Raw genomic sequence first — 15,001 nt, 5'->3', positions numbered from 1 at the left:
ATAGTACCGCAGAGATAGCGAAGAATCCAAACCAAAGCAACCCAATGCGGAGAGCGAGGAGCGGAAACGAACTGGCTAATCACATGAACAACATAGGCAAGATCAGGGCGAGTAACTGTCATATAGACTAAACAGCCCACATGCTCGTGATACAATGTAGGATCAGTCAGTGAGACACTATCAGTAGTGTTAAGCTTCACATTAAGCTCAATGGGGGTATCAGAAAGCTTAGTGTCAGTAAGACTGGCACGGTGAATAACCTCATTGGCATACTTAGCCTGAGACAAAAAGTAGCCATTGGGAGAATAAGCTACCTCAATATCAAGAAAATACCGCAATGGTCCCAGATCCTTCATTTCGAAAGTGCGGAAGAGATACTGCCTGACCTCAGAGATAGCAGAAGTGTCAGAGCCAGTAATGATCATATCATCCACATACATTAATAAGGTAACAAAATCAGCAGAAGTGTGAAGGAGAAACAAGGCAGAGTCTTGGTCACACTAATGAAACCCAAGCTCAGTAACAGTTGTCTTAAAGCGATCATACCAAGCACGAGGAGATTGTTTCAAACCATACAGAGCACACCGAAGATGACAAACAAGTCCAGAGGAATGTGAAAGACCAGGGAATGACGCATGTAAACCTCCTTAGTGAGATAATCATTAAGAAAAGCATTCTTAACATCCATTTGATAAAGAGGCCAATGGCGAACAGCAGTAACAGGGATCAAAGTACGAACGGTAGTCATCTTGGGAATAGGGGCAATGGTCTCCTCATAATTAATACCATACTCATGTGACAAACCTTTGGCAACCAAGCGAACTTTGTAGTGCTCAAAAGAACCATCGGAATAAGTTTTGACTTTGTAGACCCATTTGCAACCAACCAGATTCTTACCAGTAGACAAAGGAACTAATTCCCAAGTACTAGTTTTTTGTAAAGTAGACAACTCATCCTCTATAGTTTGAATCCAATAGGGATCCTGACAAGCCTCCTTGTAAGATTGAAGTTCTGAAAAAGAATGAATAACAGACAAAAAAGTACGATAGGAAGCAGAAAAACATATATTAGACTAACTCAACCTGTTTAGAGGATGACGCGCTCGAGTAGGATATCGGTGTGCAGAAGGATCAGAGTCATCAGTAGAGGAGGAGGATCAGCAGTAGGAGTAGAGACAACTAGTGGGGAGAGAGCCTGGCGACGAAAATAAACTAACAACGGAGGAGGAGGAGAAGGAGCAGGCTAGGGAGAAAGAGGAGAAAATGGAGGAAGGTCATGGGGAACATAAGAGATGTATTCATCAGGAGGGACCTCAGAAGGAAATGGATCAATGTAAATCAAATCCTCTTTGGAAACTGGAGCAGTGATAGGAGGAAGTTGAAAGTAAGATAGACGTTCGAGAAAAGAAACACGACGAGAGACATAAAGACGACGGGAAATAGGGTCGATAGCCTTTTGGAGTAAGACTATAACGCAAAAAGACACATAGGACAGACCGGGCACTAAGTTTGGTCCAATCTTTATGGGGAAGAAGGACAAAACAAGCAGACCCAAACACACAAAGAATGGAGTAATTGGGAAATTGAGAGAACAGAGCCTTATAAGGAGACCGACCAAAAAGAAGGGGAGTAGGCATGCGGTTAAGAAGAAAAGCAGCAGTAAGAACTTCTTCGCCCCGAAACAAAGCTGGAACTGAGGTAGAGAGAAGAAGAGACCTAGCTGTCTCAAGGAGATGGCGGTGTTTACGCTCGGCTCGATCATTTTGGACAGGTGTATTAGTACAAGAAGTTTGGTGAATGATACTCAAATTGGTCAAATACTCACAAAACTCAGTTTTAAAATATTCTCCACCCAAGTCAGATCGTAACAATTTAATGGTGGTCCCAAACTGTGTAGTGATCATAGACTGAAATGTATGATATATTTGGTAGAAGTCAGATTTATCATAAGATAAATCCAAGTATAACGGGTGCAATCATCAACAAAGGGCACATAGTATGCGGAACCCCTTTTAGTGAGAACAAGAGAGGGTCTCCAGACATCAGTATGCACAAGAGAAAAAGGAGAAACATAAACTGAAGTACTTTTATTAAAAGGTAAAGCTGACATTTTGGCAAGTTTACACCTCCCAACATTCATCAATTTGATTAGGAGAAACTTTTCCCAATAATTCTGACTGAGCTAAAGACCGTATGCGGTTAATAGACAAATGACCTAGGCGAGAATGCCATAAGTAAAACTGACTCGATTGAGAATCTACCTGAAATGACGAAAAAGTAACCGGAGAGGTGGATAGAGGAAGATGCAAGCTTTCTACCACATAAAGATCTCCAACTCTACGGCCGGTTCCAATCTGCTTCTTGGATACTCGATTCTGTACACAACAGACAAAAGAGGAAAAAATAATATCAAAACCAGAAGTATCAAATTAACTGATAGATAATAAACTGACAGAGAGCTGAGGAACATAAAGAATAGAGAGAATAGTAACAACAGACATGGCAGAGGGTAAGACAGACCCAACAGATAGAACAAGCATACCAGACCCATTAATAGTATCGACAGTAATAGGAGAGGGAAGGGGGATATAGTTTTGAACTACGGAAAGGTGAGGAGTTATATGATGAGAGGCACCAGAGTCAAAAAGCCAGACAGACGAGGAGATACCTGAAAAGGACCCAAACAAACCCGAATGAAGAGAGGTGAGAGCAGAGGCAGATGAGGATGGCTGGAAGGTGGACAGGAGATGCTGAAGCTGAGCCATCTGGGCACGCAAGGAAGCCAAGTCAGGATCAAAAGCTGGAGCAAAGGCAGTATAAGCAATAGGAGGTCGAAACTGTGTCTGAGGCGGCTGAGAAGATTGAGCAGACTGACATTCCTTCTTAGGATAGTTGTACTTCCAATGGCCTTTCTGATGGCAAAAAGCACACTCATCAGAGGCTAATGACCCCTTCTTGGGCTTCGCATGGGCCTGAAGCTGATGAGGTGGTAAGGTTGACAATAAAGGAGGTTGAGTAAGAGCCAAGAAGACAGATGGAGACAGAGTCTAACTAGCCGTCTTAAGATGGGTTTCCTTGGAGAGGAGCTCACGAACAATAGCATCCACATTGGGAAGAGGAGATCGATGAAGAATGCCACCACGGATAGCCTCATACTGAAGGAAGAGAGCTGTTAAGAACTGTACTAAATGACCTTGCTCCCGAAACTCAACATAAGCGTCTAGTGCCTTGAGACTAAATGGTTCCGTGAGAGCCAATTGATCCCAGAAACCTGTCATCTCATTATAGAAGTCCTGAATTTATTGATTCCGCTGACGAGCACTCTGAATAGCTGTTTCCAACTCATACCGCTTGGCAAAGTTAGACGGCTGATACACATCCAATAAATAGTCCCATACCTCCCTAGCAGTACTGTATTTGGAAAACATTATTCCAATACGGCCATCCACGGAATTATGAAACCAAGTCAAAACTTAGGCATTATCACAATCCCAAGTATCACAGAAAGTCAGATATCCTTCATTTTTCGGGTCCGATGGACGAGGAACAAAACTAAAAACATAACTCTATTTTTTGTGACCAAGGAGAAAATTCTTTATAATACTAGCCTAATAGGCATAATTATCACCAGTGAGTTTGCATTTAATGGCTTGAATTTTAATGTCCGACATTGTGATATATGGGGTTAAAACAGGATATTTAACAATTTCTGTGACTAAAATTTAATATCCAGAGCAACCTTTAATATCTAGAGAGATGAGCTTCAAACAAAATATATAATAAACCAAAGTCAGAATATAAATTCAAAGAGAGAAACGTCACCAACCAGAGAAGACCAAGGAATCTTGAGTCAAAGAGGGAAGAAGAGATGTCACGCCTTAGAACTTTGCGAACTAGAGGCAATCACGAAGCTAGGGTTTGCGATTTCGAACTAGCTAGATTGCAAGAATTGTGCAGAGATTCTTCGAACCAGAGAAAAGGGGAAGTCACGATGCTGAAGAGAGAAAGACCAGAAATCGTGGTCATGATTCCGGAGGAGACACGAAGCACGAAGCAGATGAGGAGCCTGAGAAGATGCAAGAGGCACTCGTGACTTCGATCGAACCGAATGCACGCTGAGGGAGTCACGACTCACAGACACCTTCTAGGGTTTGGGCTTGTGGACGGCTCTGATACCAAGTAAGGATTCTGGATACTAACTTGTATATTCAATCGTGTTTTAATTACATCAAGACCTTAGTTTATATAAGCCTAACGCCCAAACCAAAAAAGGAAATACAATAAATCATGCCTAATATATACACAATCATGTCTAAGAACAACCATGCCGAATATACACACAAACATGCCTAATATATACGATTATATTCTCACAGGCGTATGATAGGCTGTCAAGCTGTCTAATTTTTTTCCATGCAGATTGAGAGTTCTTAGATGTTTCCTTCTTCTTCTTCCTTAGGGTAATATTTGGGATGGGCCTAGTGGACCAAAAACTGCGCCATCTCTGCCACAGAATTTGTATTGCAGTCATATACCTAGTACAAGATGTGGCTAGTTTGTTGATCTGTTGTTGCAATTATTCCTTTTTTCACTCTTGTTTTTTTAATGAACAACACATTTATTTAATGATATGCTGTGTCATTTCAGGCTTGTTTGATATATTAATCTTGTTCCTGTGATGAACTATCAATAAAAGTGCACATAACAAAAAAAAAAAAAAAAAAAAAAAAAAAAAAAAAATTAGAGGGGAGATGTAAGAAAATTTATTTATGGGAAAAAATTAGAAGAAAAGAATCATCTCTCCACCGATCGCCGATCAAAGTGCGAAGTATCATTGAAGATTCTCAGTAAAAGATCAAGGCAAAGGAACTACGAAAAGGCAGAAAGCAGATTGTGTAAGTTCTCTGTTACGATTCAGGGCAGTCATGGCAGGAGGGTGGATACCAGTCGTGAAGGGCAGAGGAAGATCAGGGCCATGGAGGTCGAGGGGAAGTGCAAGTGTGTTCACCGTGTTCGTGGATAACCTACCAGAATCGCTGAACCCTAAGGAGCTGTTTCATCTGTTTTCAAAGTTTGGAGTGGTCCTCGATGTCTATATACCGCAGAAGAGAAGGAAGGTTTCTAATACGAGGTTTGGCTTTGTGAGATTTAATTGCTGTGTAGCAGCCAAGATAGCTGTACAGAAGGCACATGGCTTGTGGGTGGACGATCGACCATTACAGGTTAACCACGCAGAGTTTGGGAAGGAGAAGGGAATTGAAAAAGATGGAAAAATACCAGTACATAGGCAAGTGCAGAGACCAGTAGCAAACGCTGTACAAGCTGGAGTGATTAGAGATGGGGCTCGTGGCATCAGAGATATGAGATCCTATGCAGAGGCGGTGGAAGGCAAAAGGATAGGGGAAATAGGAAACATCCTATTAAAGGCAGAGGAGGCAGGCAACGGATGGTTGTTTGAGAGTATTATTGTAAGATTGAAGGCCCAATTTGCTGATGCTAGTCTGAAAAAGGAATTGGCAGCAATAGGAGTGGAGGATATCATGGTGAGGGAAAGTGGGGGAAGAGATGTAGTAATTACGTTCAAATCCAAGGAGGAGAGGGCATTGAAGCTACCAGCTATTAAGGAGCTGATCAAGGATTGGTGTGAAGATATTACTGAAGGACAAGCTGGACAGGTACTGGAGCAGGAAAGATGTGTATGGTTAAGTTGCTATGGAATCCCATTACATCTGTGGAATAGTTCCAACCTCAGAAAGATAGGTGGGATATGGGGGCAGGTGCTATGTCTTGAAGGGGACATGAGTCAACCAATATCCTTTGTGTGTGCTAAGCTCAAGGTATCAACTAAATGGATGGAGCCCATCAACTCAGTAGTGCAACTGGAATGCAGAGGTATGGTATTTCCAGTAAGAGTTTGCGAAGAACAGGTGGTAACGGTCAGAGCTTTGAAATTTACATGTACATGTCATAAGCAACAAGTTGTAGATGAGTTTGGTAGTTCAAATGTGCTGGGAGAACAAGATGAGGATAGAAAGTACAGAACGGAAGTAGATGATGCTACTGATATGGAGGAGGAGTTAGCTGCGGACCTGGAGGTTGGCTTTGGGGTGGGCCAAGAAACCAGACCAAGTAGTCCTAGTGTGAGAAAGGAGGTGGAAAATGTGACATGCTGGAGGAGTGTAGGTGAAGCCCAAAATGTTCGAAGTGATGGGGGGAAAGAAAGGAGTGATGAGTTGTGCAAGGAAATGCTGGAAGTGCGAAGCCAGAGGACCAGCTCGGAGGAGGAGACGGTTGTCAGTGAGAGTTTGGAGAACCAAGTGGATACGCCAGGTTTTGTTAGAAGTCTTCGAGGGCCTAGCCTTGAAAAGTCTGGTGTGAACATAGAAGTAGTCTTGGGTGATAATAATTTATTAAAGAAAGGGGGTGGGCTGTGTCAGGCAGAAATTGGGCTGGGGCCAATTGAAACTGGGCTGGGGCAGCAGGAATCCTCTAAAAGAATTAAGGCTGCTAAAGTACGGCATTGTGGGGGACTGTCAAGCCTCTCCGAAGCCCAAGAGAAGGAGCCAAGTAATAAGCATTCAAGATGTAGGAAGGGGAAGGAAAAGGTAAAGGAGAGAAGTAACAGTAGGAGAAAATCTAATCAGAACATGTTAAGGAGAAGACCATTCGAGATGATGAGGCTGTATGGGAGTAAAGGTGCTTCAACTAGTCGAACCATGCGTAAGGCAGCAGCTTGGCGTGCAGCGGTGGCGGCAACGTCTCTATCTGCTTCAAGAGAGGGTGGAGTCGACAACGGGAGATTTATACTGAATGAAGCCGAAGCAACCGTAAAAATGGGAGAAATTCTGAGGATGCAGTTTAATGGCAAGAGGGCTGAAGTGGTGAAGGAAATAGTGAATCTTGAATTGAAGGATATGGAGCTTATTGAAGTAGGGAAGAAAGCTGGGCTATAAAGTACAGTAGCAGGGGTGTAGATAGGAGTAAACATGGTTAATTATGAAGTTGCTCTCATGGAATGTTAGAGGGTTGGGTAGGAGGGAGAAGAGAAGCAAAGTGAAGAAGCTCTTAAAGGAGAGGAGTGTAGACATGGCTCTGTTCCAAGAGACAAAAAAGATAGAGTTCTCTGAGGAAGATGTCAGATCTATATGGGTTAAAGCTAAAATGGAGTTTATGGTGGTGGATGCTGACGGCTCGGCAGGAGGGTTATTATGTATATGGGACCCAGATGTATTCCAACTGAAGGATTGCTGCAGTAATAGAAGGTTCATCCTATTATCAGGTACTTTATTCCATCTGTTCAATTGTGTTATTATAAACATTTATGCTCCGAATGATGTCGGCTCAAGAGGGAAACTGTGGAATTGTTTATTGAAATTGAAGGAGGAGTTTCCTGATCCTTGGTGTTTAGGAGGAGACTTCAATGAGATTAGACAGATTGGGGAAAGGAGAGGGTGCTCAAGAAGGGATAGAGGTATGAATGAATTTAATGAGTTCATTGATAAGTGCGAGGTTTCGGAATTACCTTTACTTGGAAGGAGATTTACGTGGTGTAATTCATTTGCTGGGGAGAAGTGGAGCAAAATAGATAGAGTGTTAGTGGATCCAAAATGGCTTGAGGTGTTCAAGTTAAAGTTATGGGGTTTGCCTCGTTTGGTCTCGGATCACTGCCCTCTCCTTATGATGGAGGATGAGAGGGATTGGGGCCCAAAGCCTTTTAGGGTTCTAAATGCTTGGTTTTTGCATAAAAATTTTAGAAGATTCTGGGAGTCTAAATGGGGAGAGGCCAATGTTGTGGGCTGGGCTGGTTTTATTCTGGCACAGAAGCTTAAGTTCTTGAAAAATGGTCTCAAAAGTTGGAATGTGGAGGTGTTTGGTAATGTTATAAATAAATTGAAGTTAGTAGAGGGTGAGCTTCATAGTTTTGATCTGCTGGCTGAGGTTAGAACCCTTGATGGGGAGGAAAAAATGAAGAGAAGTAAGGCTAGGGCTGAAATGTGGAGGTTGAGTAGGATGGTGGAGTGGCTATGGTTGCAAAAGTCTAGGCTTAACTGGGCCATGAAAGGGGATAAAAATACAAGATTTTTTCATGTCGTTACAAAGTGTAGAACAATAAGAAATGAGATAAACTCCATTTCAGAAGGGGAGGTGGTGGTTGATGATCCAAGCCAAGTGAAGAGTAAAGTGCTGGAATTTTTTAAGTTACAGTATGCAGAGCTATGGCCTTCTAGACCTGTGTTGGGGGGTCAGTTTCCATCAGTTGAAGGCAGGGTGTGTTTCGGACTGCTAGAAGCAGAATTTACAGAATCAGAAATTAAATCTACAGTGATGGATTGTGATGGGAATAAAGCACCAGGTCCGGATGGGTTTAATTTGCTATGTTATCAAAAGTTTTGGAAGGTGATGAAAGGCGATATCAGTAATTTTGTGAAAGAATTTCATACGAATGGCAAATTGGTTAAAGGTATAAATAGCTCTTTCATAACCCTCATTCCGAAGAGAGATAATCCATTAGGGCTTTCTGACTACAGACCAATAAGTTTGGTAGGCTCCATGTACAAGATCATAGCAAAACTGTTGGCAAACAGATTGAAAACCATAATGCCACATATTATTAGTGAGCCCCAGTCTGCATTTTTAAGCGGGAGGAATATTCTAGATGGAGTACTTGTTGCTAATGAGGTTGTAGAGGGTTGGAAGAAGGCCAAGAAGAAGGGTGTGCTCATTAAGCTGGATTTTGAGAAAGCATATGACTCCATTAATTGGGGTTTTCTGTTTGATATGTTCTCCAAGTTTGGGTTTGGAACTAAATGGATTAATTGGATGAAGGAGTGTGTTACAACTGCAAGGGTCTCAGTACTCGTCAATGGTTCTCCTACCGAAGAGTTTAGCCCTCAAAGGGGGCTAAGGCAAGGTGACCCTCTATCCCCTTTCCTGTTCAATTTAGTAGCTGAAGGCCTACACATGTTGTTGAGTAGAGCTCGTGAGCTAAACCTAATCAAAGGGGTAAAAGTAGGCTGTGAGGGGGTGGTGTTAACTCATTTACAGTTTGCGGATGATTCACTCTTATTCAGTGAAGCAAAGGTGGAGGAGGTGAGGAAACTGAAAAGGGTGCTAAGGTGCTTTGAAATCATGTCGGGTTTGAAGATAAATTTTCACAAGAGCGTGGTTTGTGGTGTGGGTGTTTCTGCGGAGATGATGAATGATATGGCTGCAATCCTAAATTGTAAAGTTAAATCGTTGCCACTCACTTATCTAGGGATGCCACTAGGTGCTAATCCAAGGAGGCTAGCTACTTGGAAACCAGTAGTGGAAAAAGTGAAAAGTAAACTAGCTGGGTGGAAGAGGAAGATGCTGTCTTTTGCCGGAAGGTTAATACTGATTAAATCAGTATCTTCAGCTTTGCCAATGTTTTATTTATCTTTGTTTAAAATGCCTGAGGGGGTTGCTAAAGAATTGGAGAAGCTTCAAGCTAACTTTTTATGGGGTGGTTCTGATGCGAAAAGGAAAATTCATATGATAAAATGGGAGGACATGTCAAAAAGAGTAGATCAAGGTGGTTTGGGCATTAGAAATTTGAGGGATGTAAATAAATGCTTGCTAGTCAAGTGGTGGTGGAGGTTTGGTAGCGAAAAGGATGCTTTGTGGAAAAGAATCATTTGCAGTAGATATAAGATGAAGGTGACTAGTTGGCTTCCATCTTTAAATCCATCAATTGGGTACTCAGCGGTGTGGAATGGAATTGTCTCGGTTGCTGAACAGTGTAGTAGCCTAAAGGAGTTTTATTTGCATAATTTCAAGCTGAAAGTAGGGGATGGGGTGCGGATCAGATTTTGGTCAGATGCTTGGTGTCAATCTGTGTGTTTGAAAGATGAATTTCCAACTCTGTATCGGTTGTCTTTGGAAAAAAGAGAGTGCTTGAGAGTGTTGGTTGATAAAAAAACCATAGCAGGGGCTTGGTCTCTTGACTTTAGAAGACAGCTATATGACTGGGAGGAGATGGAATTGGTTAGGCTCAATAATTTCCTGGTAGCAGCCCCTGATCTATGTGTTGAGTGTGAAGATCATCCAGTTTGGGCAGCTTCATCTCTTGGGATCCTAAAAACAGCAGATTTGTATAGTTTTATGGTGAGTAATGCTGGTGCCACCCTGAGAATTACTAAATTGTTGTGGCTCAAACATGTCCCTCCAAAGGTTCAATTGTTTGGGTGGTTTGCCTGGAAAGGAAGAATTAAGACCAGGGAGTTTCTACAAAGGCTGGGAGTGATTTGTGAAAATGACCCCACAGTTTGTGTGTTTTGTAACAGCGAAAGTGAGTCACTGAACCATGTCTTAATCTGGTGCCCATTTGTATGGAACATATGGACTGAAATGCTAAAGTGGTGGGATGTCCAATCTGCTTTGCCGTGCACTGTGGAGAGTCTCCTCCTGTGGTGGGCTGGGGGAAAGTTAAAGAAGAAAGAAAGGTTGATTTGGGGGGCAATTCCATTGGCAGTGATGTGGTCAGTCTGGAGATGCAGGAATGAGTGTGTCTTTAGAGCAACTCCCCCAAATTTAGAGGATATCTGTGAATTAATTAAAATCAGGATTGCTTTCTGGGTAAACCCATATCTAAGAGACTTTCAGTTCTCTGTACAGGATTTTGGTACCAATCTGAGGCAAATAAGGAGGTGTTTGGGAGGGGTAGGTGCAATGGACTGAACGGCTGGAGTTGTGATGTAGGGAGCCTCTGCTATAGTGTTTGTACTGTGTTGACTTGCATCTGTGTAATGTACATATGCTGGGATTCTGTAGCTGTGCAGTCTGCTTGTTCTTTCTGGTATAGAACCAACAGTGGTTCATCTACTCTCATGCTGTCCAGATTTATCAGTTCAATGGTTTAGCTCATATCAGCAAATTAATGATGGGCTTTGCTTTTTGATCCGGAGATGTATTAAGATGGTTGTTGCTGATCTGGTAGTCTGTTTGTATCTGTTCTGATCTGCTAGTCTGCTCTGCTCAAGCTCAGTTTCGTTTTTTTATGCGTATGTGATGATAATGCCTTGTGCCACGCAGTCTGGGCTCAATCTGTGTGCTGCTTTTTGCTATGAATCTGTGTGCTTTAGCTCATATCAGCATTTTGAGGGTGGAGTTTGCTCAGTTGGTGTTTATGTTCTGTGCAATTTAGCTGGTTTGTAGACTGTTTGAATCTTTTTGTTCCTTTTTGTATTGTTGTTGGGCTCTTTCCTTTTTGGAGCTTGGAGCTTCAGTATGTTCCAAGCTCCTCTTTATTGATGTCCTGTATCCTTCTTGTATACTTTCATCAATAAAGATTTCTCTTTGCCGATCAAAAAAAAAAAAAAATAAATAAAAAAAATAAAAATAAAAATAAAAATAAAAGTGCACATAACAATATCTGCAAAGCAGCCATAAGGTTGGTTAAACCAAAAAGATGTGCATGACTTGTATACTAAGCTGTATGGGCCGGAAGTTATACTAACAAATTTTGGGAGACCAGTGGATGTGCAGTTTGTAAGAAATTAGGCAAAAAGAAAATGGTCATCTTGATGTAGAGCATGGGATAGAATAAAGTCTGATTCCTTTTGAAGTTCTCTAAAAGCAATTAAAATTTTATTATGTGCTTGAATAATATACTAAGCTGTATGGGCTGGAAGTTATACCAACAAATTTCGGGAGACCAGTAGATGTGCAGTTTGTAAGAAATTAGGCAAAAAGAAAATGATCATCTTGATGTAGAGGCATGGGATAGAATAAAGTCTGATTCCCTCTGGAAGTGCTCTAAAAGCAATTAAAATTTTATTATTCTTCCTTCCAGATTGCCCCAAAATTGTTTAGATGTGAGTTTTCTCACTCTGACATGTATATATAGCCCAACAGATCATTAAAACATTATAGGCATAGACTGAGCTATATCAAATCTGAAGGTAATGAAAATATATGCTTGAAGAAAACAAAAGCGTAGCCACATATTTCAGAATATTAATTGTCATTATGCATATGAACAGATGAATTTGATTGGCTTTAACTTTGAGCTAACCTCTTGTCATATGCTGATGGAGACAAGGGGTAACCTGTAAATAGTTAATGAGGGATTGTAGGCTTGAATCACATATAAAACACCCTGTACAGGACATTAAGTTCAATAAACTCATGCCGTTTCAGTATATATAAGGAAAATTTTGGTAGCACCAACTGATGGGTCCTACTATAGGATTAGTTATCCCCAATTGAGCTTGATGTGATAATGTTTGATCATGGCTAGACACAATTTGTATTGATATGGTGAGATGTGCCATCTGCTTTGTTATTCTTTTAAAATGGTGGAAATATCCATCACAATAAATACTTAAAGGGGTGCTGAATGTTTTAGAAGTAGTTGACATTAGTTTTTAAATAAACTAACAATGAACAGGATGCTGCTTTTCCATTATGTTAGAAGGGCTTGATTTTATCATGAAATACGTGGAGCCAAATTCCATGCCAGTTAAGCCTAGAGGTGCATCAAGTTGCTTGCTGCTTTGTGCTTTCTTGTAGTAGATTCATATAGTGATATCTATGTTCTTAGAAATATTTTGCTAGATTATGTCTTTGCCACGACCAATGATGATTGACCTGCCAATATGCTCAAATGGTGGATCATGATTAGGAGTTGCCGTGGGTTGGTTTGGGATAACCTACAAAAGTCAAAAAGTTACTAAAAAAGCCAAAAAGTCCATATTATTTGGCGGAAGCTTGCGGAGGGAAGCCCCCTTTAAATTCAATTACCCAAAAGTAAAAAAGTCAACGAGGGTAGAATGGTCATTTTGATTTTACTACAATATTTTATTACACATCTTTTTGTAAAAAGTCAAAAAGTTATTCCAAACATACATATTTTGTTTTATCTACTTTTTTAGCCAAAAAGTCAAAAAGTGCACTTATATAGCACATTTCAAGCAACCCTAATAATCTACAAAAATCAAAAAGTCAAAAAGTTACTAAAAAAGCCAAAAAGTCCATACTATTTGGAAGAAGCTTTTATTTTGCCTTTTGAATTCAACTACCTAAAAGTCAAAAAGTCAGCAAGGGTAGAATGATCATTTTGATATTACATATCTTTTCGTAAAAAGTCAAAAAGTTATTCTAAATATACATCTTTTTTTCTTCTACTTTTTTAGCCAAAAAGTCAAAAAGTGCACTTATATAGCACATCCCCAACCCTTAATATTTGTTTTGAATCGTTCCAAAATAACAATTGAAAATTTGATTTAGCAAAATTTGATGTTAACTTCTAAAAAATATAGATATTATGGAAGAATTTGCACTATTATAATTTGTCTATTATTAGGAAAATAAAATTTAGGGTTAACAGAACACGTACAAACTGATATATCCATTAGGAAAATATATCATTTATCTAGTGCCAAGTTTTGACCTCTGAACTAAAAAAAATACAAACTGACCCCTTAAACTGTTGATATCGTTAAATCCCTTAACGGTATTAAGGGAAGACATTTAATTACCCAAATGTCCTACCCTCCCCTGTATCATTTTACCCCATGAACTATCATGAAGTATCACCATACCTTCCTAAACTATCATGAAGTATCACTTTACCCTCATGAACTATAAAATTGTACAATTAACCCCTTCAACTATTAAAATGTCATTACACATCCTAATGTCATTAACAGAAACAATTAAATGACCCTCTTTCTATAGTCACGCACATGTTTTCCTTTTGAAGTCCATCATAAATCATTACAAAATTTTTAAAAAAATCCATTATAAACCCTAACTCTATCCCCTCACCTCCCCACCCTTTTAAAAAATAAAAAAAATAAAAAAATCCTTTAAAAAATAAAATAAAATAGAAATAAATTGTGATGGTTTCTAATGGACTTCAAAGAGTGAATGCGTGTGTGAGATACAGGAAAGATGGGACAATTTGGTCATTTTATCGTTTCCGTTAACAGCATCAAGGAGTGTGGCATTTTGATAGTTGAAGGGCCCCATTGTACATTTTGATAGTTGAAGGGCCCCATTGTACATTTTTATAGTTTAGGGAGATAAAGTGATTTCCATAACTCAGAGGGTTTCCACGTACGTAATTTAGTCATAAAATAACTAAATCATGGTGCGTGACCGTCAATCTCACGATTTACTTAGGGCTGAAGGACAATGGGGGTGTATGTGATGCATTTTGATAGTTAAGGGGGCCTAATTGTATTATTTTTAGTTTAGGATGTCAAAGTGATATTTGACAATAGTTAGGGGGCCTCTATGTAAATAACCTAAAATTTAGCCAAAGCTATAGAAATTTTGTGGTTTTATGAAAATTTGAAGTGGAAAAGAAATAAACAAGACAATGAAAAAAGTACAAGTATAGATTATTTGGTTTGTTTATTATGGTCTTGATCTACGGAGTGAAACTGATGAGGGCTACATTCACTTATCGACTTCCCTTTTTGATTTCAGTTTGAAGCTTTGGTATCTATCTGGAGTTACAATATGGAGACATTAAAAGTAGAGTGTAAATCCCAATGTCAGCTTTTTGATTTACCTGCATCCCCTTACTAAATTTGTTTCGTGTTCATTGTTATTGGGTTAATTAGGAGTTCATATTAACTTGTCAATTAATGTCTCTCTATAACCTAATATGTATACACACATATATGTTTGAAGAATGTTCTATCTTGTTTGATTAAAAGCAGCCGTTTTGCGTAATCTATAGGTTTGGGTTGGGTCTGCTTACAACACACGACCCTGATGACCTTTTTTTGTGCCCCAAGATGGGTGTCATGCTTTCTTTCTAATTGAGGGAACAATTACTGGCATAGGCTATATCTAATATCCGGGCTTACATTGGGGTATAAAGAACTGGGACAATCACCTTATCCCACCTATTTTTGACCTAGAGCTAGTCTTTTTCTTTTCTTTTCTTTCTTTATTTTTTAAATATTTGAAGCCTAATTTTGATAACAATTATAATTGTTTATTAGATTACGTTTAGGCAATTCATGATG

The 15,001-nt window shown here is 39.9% G+C and overlaps 1 protein-coding gene across 2 annotated transcripts in view; it reads left to right on the top strand.

The window, feature by feature from the left end:
- NBS1 (nijmegen breakage syndrome 1) overlaps positions 1-15,001 on the top strand; it is a 47,485-nt gene that overhangs the window by 7,746 nt on the left and 24,738 nt on the right. The window contains exon 1 of one of the 2 annotated variants that reach the window (XM_082866997.1): positions 11,382-11,409. The exons of the other annotated variant lie outside the window; for it this stretch is intronic. The gene's annotated coding sequence lies outside the window, so the exon portion shown is untranslated. Of the gene's footprint in view, positions 1-11,381; positions 11,410-15,001 lie in introns of those variants that run through there. 2 annotated transcript variants of the gene reach the window in all.

This window comes from Camellia sinensis, chromosome 4 (assembly GCF_055761805.1).
Source record: "Camellia sinensis isolate YWXY chromosome 4, ASM5576180v1, whole genome shotgun sequence".
Lineage (NCBI taxonomy): Eukaryota > Viridiplantae > Streptophyta > Magnoliopsida > Ericales > Theaceae > Camellia > Camellia sinensis.
The sequence above is the reverse complement of the archived record's forward strand: the minus strand, read 5'-3'. Positions and strand labels throughout refer to the sequence as shown.